The 6,346-nt window shown below is 43.8% G+C and overlaps 1 pseudogene; it reads right to left on the bottom strand.

The window, feature by feature from the left end:
• Positions 1-1,352: 1,352 nt before the first annotated feature.
• LOC121025648 (SNRPN upstream reading frame protein-like) lies at positions 1,353-4,036 on the bottom strand (annotated as a pseudogene).
• Between the last annotated feature and the right edge of the window lie 2,310 nt (positions 4,037-6,346).

Genomic DNA, 6,346 nt, shown 5'->3' with positions numbered 1-6,346 from the left:
TAAGATTCAATTCCACAATTTTATTTTGTTTTGTTTTTATAATTTTGTTTTTAAGTAATCTGGATACCCCATGTGGGGCTCGAACTCACAACCCCGAGAGCAAGAGTCTCTCGCTCCACTGACTGAGCCAACCAGGTGCCCAAATTCCACAATTTTTGTTGGAGTTCTTGGGACAGAGGGATGATCTTTGGGGTTGCTGAACAGGTGTATGAAAGCCTAGAGCCACTGGCAACGATCTTGCTACCAAGAGGAAATAGTAACCTGAGAACGGAATCTACTTAGAGGGAAAACAGAAGACAGATGGAAAGAGTAAAACCCAATTTCCAATGACATTGTTTGAGCCCCTGAATCAAGCCTTGCCTGAAGTTCGTCTCTGGACTTTTTGGCTATTTGACCGATAGATTCCTTTTCTCCTTAACTTTAGTTCAGTTGGATTTGTTATTTACAGCCAAAAATGTCCTGATCAATAGAGAAAAAAGATGTATATTATTTTATTTTATTTTTTTGTTGAATTGCTCTGTGCATTTATTCGCTAATATTATTAATGCAGCAAAGAGGGCACAAAAGCTCACAAACACTGTATGTAGTTTCACTGGACACATCGCAGAGAAAGGAGTGACTTGAGAAGGATTGACAGTATTGTGTTCTGGTGGACACACTCCTGGGGGAGGGGGACCGCTAATACCTGGCGGAGGGGGTCTCATTCCTGGAGGGGGAATGCCTATTGGTGTCCCTCCGGCAGGGGGAAGCCCAATTGGTGGGCCCATGGGTGGTCTCATACCACGTGGAGGAGCCCTGATGCCTGGAGGTGGTGTAGCTCCGCCCACGGGAGTGGGTGGGGTCCCCCGTCCCGGTGGGCACCGGGTGGGGGCTCCAGCAATGCTGGCAATAGCAGCAACTGTAGCAGCTGCTACAGTACCTCTTCCCTGTGGAGCCATTTCCTGTTGGGATGGTCCCCCAACCCCTCCCACGGGGCCTGCAGATCCAGCAGGAGCCGGGGGGATTGGAACACCGGCTGGCACTCCTCTGCCCGCTGCCCTGCCGACCCCAGGACCTCCTCCTGCTCCAGCAAGTGGTACCCCGAGCAATGCCAGGGTCTCTGGGGGGTGGTCCTTGACAGGCATGGAAACCCAAGTTCTCCCTACGTAGCAACACCAGACCCCCAACCCGCTTTTCTTCACGCTCTGGCCGCTTCGCATTCTTTGGCCTGATCTTGCTGGATTCATCATAATTCCGGAGGATCGCGTTCCTACGTTTGTCAAAAGCCTTAGAGGTGCCAATGAATGTTCGGTCATCTTGCAGGATACGCGTGGGTCTATAGTCCGTGTGCCGTGGCATCTTGCTGCTTTTTCCCACAGTCACGGCTGCTGTTGCACCCAATCCACCGTCCGCGGTAAGGTTTCAGGATCCTTAAGACCTGGGGGAAGGCCACAGATAAAGGTGTGACGGAGGCTCTCCTGCACACAGTGCAAGCTTGGGGCAGAAGCTTCAAACAGTAGACGGAGGCTGCTTCTTCCCCTGGCAATCGGCTAAGCTGGATGGTCCAGTGCTGCTTTCACCACTGCTTGGTGTCCCAGCGAAGAATCGCCGTCCCAGTTCGGCCTGGAAATCCACCACAGGTACTTGCTGCTGCCGAGACCGCCTTGGGTACAGCTGACACTCTTGGTTGCTCAGGGAGGCTCTCCTTCGACATTTGACTTGGACTTGCACCTCGGGCACGTGCCGCAGTCCGTCTCAGGTGTAAGCCGTCCCTGGCTCGCTCCACCGCGCTGCTAGCCGCCCCTCAGAACAGACGGTCGGGCCTCTCTGGCGACCACTCCGCTGTGCCAAGATCTGCATTGTCTTAAATGCAATGATTAAATCTAAGCTAAAAAGTAGAAGAGATCTCCAGGGACCCTGTTTCAGTGATTAGATAATTATGTCATCTAATAAGCCTAATGAATTCCCCTGAAATCAGTCCCTTGGGGGAACTTTATTTGCTTAAACATTTTAGAGATCTCCCCTTACAATCTTATTTATGATTTTAATTTGTGCTCCTGAAAAATAGGTTTCTCAGAAAGGCTACATTTTGGCTCCCATGTTAACTGGAACCCATCAGCGGGATTTTATTGTAGCGGGCACTGGACGTGTGGATATCCTGATCACAGACAATCCTGAACTTCCTAAAGAAAAACTGAAAACATACTGTTTTTTTAGTCTTCAGCTTCAAGGCATTGTTACACTTAATTAGCTTTTGCTCCGTTAGGCACTGCACAGTTGCTTTTTTAAAAGTATAAAACATTTGGAGTCCCAGCCAAAAAAAGACATTAACAACATATAATTATTATCTTGTTTTTCTTTAAACATCTTCAAGAACTTTACAAATTTTCCTATTCATTGTCATGCATCTTAGGGGGCTAGTATATTTACTTTAGTAGATTTCCTGGACTATTAATAAAATCCTAAATGTTACATTATGACAAGGATTCTCAACTCTGGCTGCCTAGGGGAATCACCTGGGGAGCTTTTCAAAAATATTAATGGCATGGCCCCACCCTAGACTAATTGAATTAGAAATTTTTGGAGTAGGGTTCTGGCACTGGTGTTTTTTAAAAGCTCCCCAGGTGATTTTAATGTCCAGCCAGAGCTGAGAACAACTGTATTATTGGAAATATTGACTACAATCTATGATTAGTTTCAGCAAGGAATCGTTTAATAAGGAATACTTTGGAAACACCCTTAATTTCTCAAAACAGAGTTTAAAAAATTATGCACATACACACACTCACACACACAGGAAATACATTGTATGTGTTTGAGAACTCACTTATGCTCTTGGGTATATGGAGCCAAACCTGATCCTTCAAAGTTACCTTTCAAAGAAATATGTAAGAGGCCGACTACTTTCCATGTGTTGGAACATCATTCTTCCTTTCTTGAAGGTGAATTATATCCATTATTATCCTCGAATATTGTCTGTTTGAAATTGCATAGTTCTGCAACTGATCCTTGGTTAACTTGCCTGAAGACAGAGCTCACTTACTATTCCCCCAACTCCAGCTCGTGGCGTTTAGACTTAGAGCAAGACTCGTGATTACCGTCTCAGGGGATACTATCTTTTTGGTTCGGAATAGTACATAAAACCTCAAATGACCCAGAGAAACTTGCAGAGCACGCGAGAAAGAGGAAGATCTTGAGGTAAAGGTGACAGGATGAAGCCAATCACAGAATCTCTTTCCTTTAATATGAGCAAAAAGGGATTTTTAAAAATAGCAAAAAGTGACCAATAGCCACCATGGAAGAAAAGTGGCATGACCTTGCGAAAATAAGAAACGGTGGCCGGAGGAAGGACTGGATAGTTTGGGGGCTTATTCTGGCTCACTGGTGTGCTGGAGCAGGTTCCCACTGGCTCAGGAGAGCCTACTGATAGTCCAGTTTTCAGAGATTTTTCAAGCCAGGGATTAAATAGAGCAGTTCTTGGGGCGCCCGGGTGGCTCAGTCGGTTAAGCATCCGACTTCAGCCCAGGTCACGATCTCGCGGTCCGTGAGTTCGAGCCCCGCGTCGGGCTCTGGGCTGATGGCTCAGAGCCTGGAGCCTGTTTCCGATTCTGTGTCTCCCTCTCTCTCTGCCCCTCCCCTGTTCATGCTCTGTCTCTCTCTGTCCCAAAAATAAATAAACGTTAAAAAAAAATAAAAAAAATAGAGCAGTTCTTAAAAATTACACTTACAATTAAACAAATTTTATTTAAAACAAAGATAGTAAATGCTCAAAAACACCACTTTCTAATTATTTCACTTCATTTTACTCTTATTTATGCTTTTGAGGTTATCTATGTATCTGCAAGGTGGAAATACTGTTTAATAATGTGCTACGTTATATAGCGATGTGTGTTCCAATTCCACACTTAGTCATGTCACATTGGTGGCTTGAAATTGGCTACGGGGGGAATACTTATGCTGTGGAAACTGGCATACACTCTACATTAGGGATTTTTATTTTTGAGAGCCAGTCTTTAAACATTTACCACCGCACTACTGCTCTTAACCTCACCCGCATGTTCCACTGACCATCACCTGATATGGTACCGGGGGGAGAAAAAAAAGCCAGTTGACAAAAACCCATATTCTCACCACTCACTCTCAATTTAGAGAGAAGTGAATTGATGAGGAGAATCAGAAACCCTAGGGAAAAAAATCAAGGAAAAGAACTGAGTATTTCATCAGGGACAGAAGAAAACATCCTCAGTGTATGCCATTTACTAGGGATTCATACGGAATTGAGGGCATAATTCCAAGCCTAACATATAAGAATAGGATTTGTCTCCAAGTATGAGGTCTGAATTCTTAGTGCAGAACACAGAAGATATTCTTTAAAGAGAGCTCGTGTCCACCAACAAAGGGGGCACACAACCCCAGTTGAACTCTATCTCTGCCCCTCTGGCCATATCATCAGTGTAGAGAAAAGTATATACAACACTTCATTTAGGACTCAAATTGGAGCTCTTAGAGGAAGACAAATGAGTTTTAGGTAGGTTAGGATGGGGTCAAGATTTCGCTCACACATGTCAGGGAAAACAAAAACGTCCGGTCAGCTGCCAACATCGAGAATGAGAAAGTAAAAATAAGATAAAAAACCAAGATGAAATGCTAAAACAGCAGATGGGGCTAAAAAGGGCGAAGTCAGAGTTAAGAAAACAAGTCGAAGACCAGCACAATACAATTATAGGTTGAGTGAATGGATTGGAAACAGCAAGAAGAATGGACACCAGGTGAAATATCACATTATTGACAGAAAAGGTTTGGGGTTATACAGTTAGAACAGAGGTAAAGACAAATGTCCAATTTTAGACTATTAGTAACTAAATAGAATTTGGTAACACCTCAACTAGGGGATCAGAATTAACATCACAAATGGGGGGCAGATAGACGTCAGATGGGTGTGATACCCTGAGAAGGACACAACATTTATATGGAATTCTGGCTGGGAGTGTAAAACTGGACTCTAAGAAGCATTCTATTAAAAAGAGAAAAAGGTCTGTATTCTTTTAAGATGTCAGTGTCATAAAAGACAAATGCTGAAGAACTGATCCATACCTAAGGGGGCTGAAGAGGATGACCAGTGTTCTTGCCTGAATGTTTGTGTGCCCCCAATATTCATACGTTGAAAGCCCAACGCCCAAGATGATGGTGTTAGGAGGTGGGGCCGTCAGGAGACAGTTTGTTCATGAAGACAGAACTCTCATGAACGAGATCAGTGTCTTATAAGAGCAGCCCCAGAGAGCCAGCTCACCCCTTCCATCATGTGAAGCTACATGCAACAAAAGAAAAAGTAGATAATTTTGGTCCCAGCAACATTTTATGTTTCAAAGAATAGCAGCAAGACAGTGAAAAGACAACCCACAAAATGGAAGAAAATTTTTGTACGTCATGTATCTGATAAGAGATTTGCATCTACCATATATAAAGAACGTTTACAACTCAATAATAAAAACAACCCAATTAAAAAATGAGTAGGGGCGCCTGGATGGCTCAGTTGGTTAAGCGTCCAACTCTTGATTTCAGCTCAGGTCATGATCTCGCGGTTTGTGTCTGTGCTGATGGTGTAGCGCCTGCTTGGGATTCTCTCTCTGTCTCTGTCTCTCTCTCTTTGTCTCAAAAATAAATACACATTTAAATAATGGGTACAGGGTTTCCTTTTGGGGGTGATGGTGAAAATGTTCTAAAATTGACTGTGGTGATAGTTGTTCAACTGTGAATATACTAAAAACCATTGAATTGTAGGCTTTCAATGGGTAAATTGTATGGAATGTGAATTATATTTCAGTAAAACTGTCATTAAAAAAGATTTGAACAAAGGGGAAAGACATAGCATGGGATTTAACTAGCATAAGAAAAAACTTTTGTGCTATTTTGGTTGTTTAACAGATCAGAATTTAGAATCACCCCACCTTAGCGCTAATGGACACAAGGAATGGCAATTCACTCTGGCAGTCAATTGCTCAGCAAGATGTTTACTGAGTTACTATGTGCCAGGCACTGGGCTGGGGGCTGAGGACAGTGAACAAGACAAGCATGGTTGTCATACTGACAGTAGTCAGAGTGTACTTCAAAGACATACATTAAATTACAAATTACACAACTGAATAAATGCCCTAGGAGAAAAATCCAGATAGTAGGAAAAGGTCACTGGAGGGTCCCAATCTAATCTGGGAAAGGAGGGGGGCTTCTTTGAAGAAGTGATGTTTGAGTTGAGCTCTTGAGGATTATCAAGAATACACTAGATGAAGACTGGGTGTGAGGTAGAGAGGATTCCAGACAGAGGGGCCTGGGCCTCCTCTGACAAGGAACCAGGGGCCAAAGGGCAGTG

The sequence above is a fragment of the Herpailurus yagouaroundi genome, unplaced genomic scaffold (genome assembly GCF_014898765.1).
Source record: "Herpailurus yagouaroundi ecotype Mexico unplaced genomic scaffold, PumYag 67690, whole genome shotgun sequence".
NCBI lineage: Eukaryota > Metazoa > Chordata > Mammalia > Carnivora > Felidae > Herpailurus > Herpailurus yagouaroundi.
Note: the sequence above shows the minus strand (reverse complement) of the source record. Positions and strands in the feature narration are given on the sequence as shown.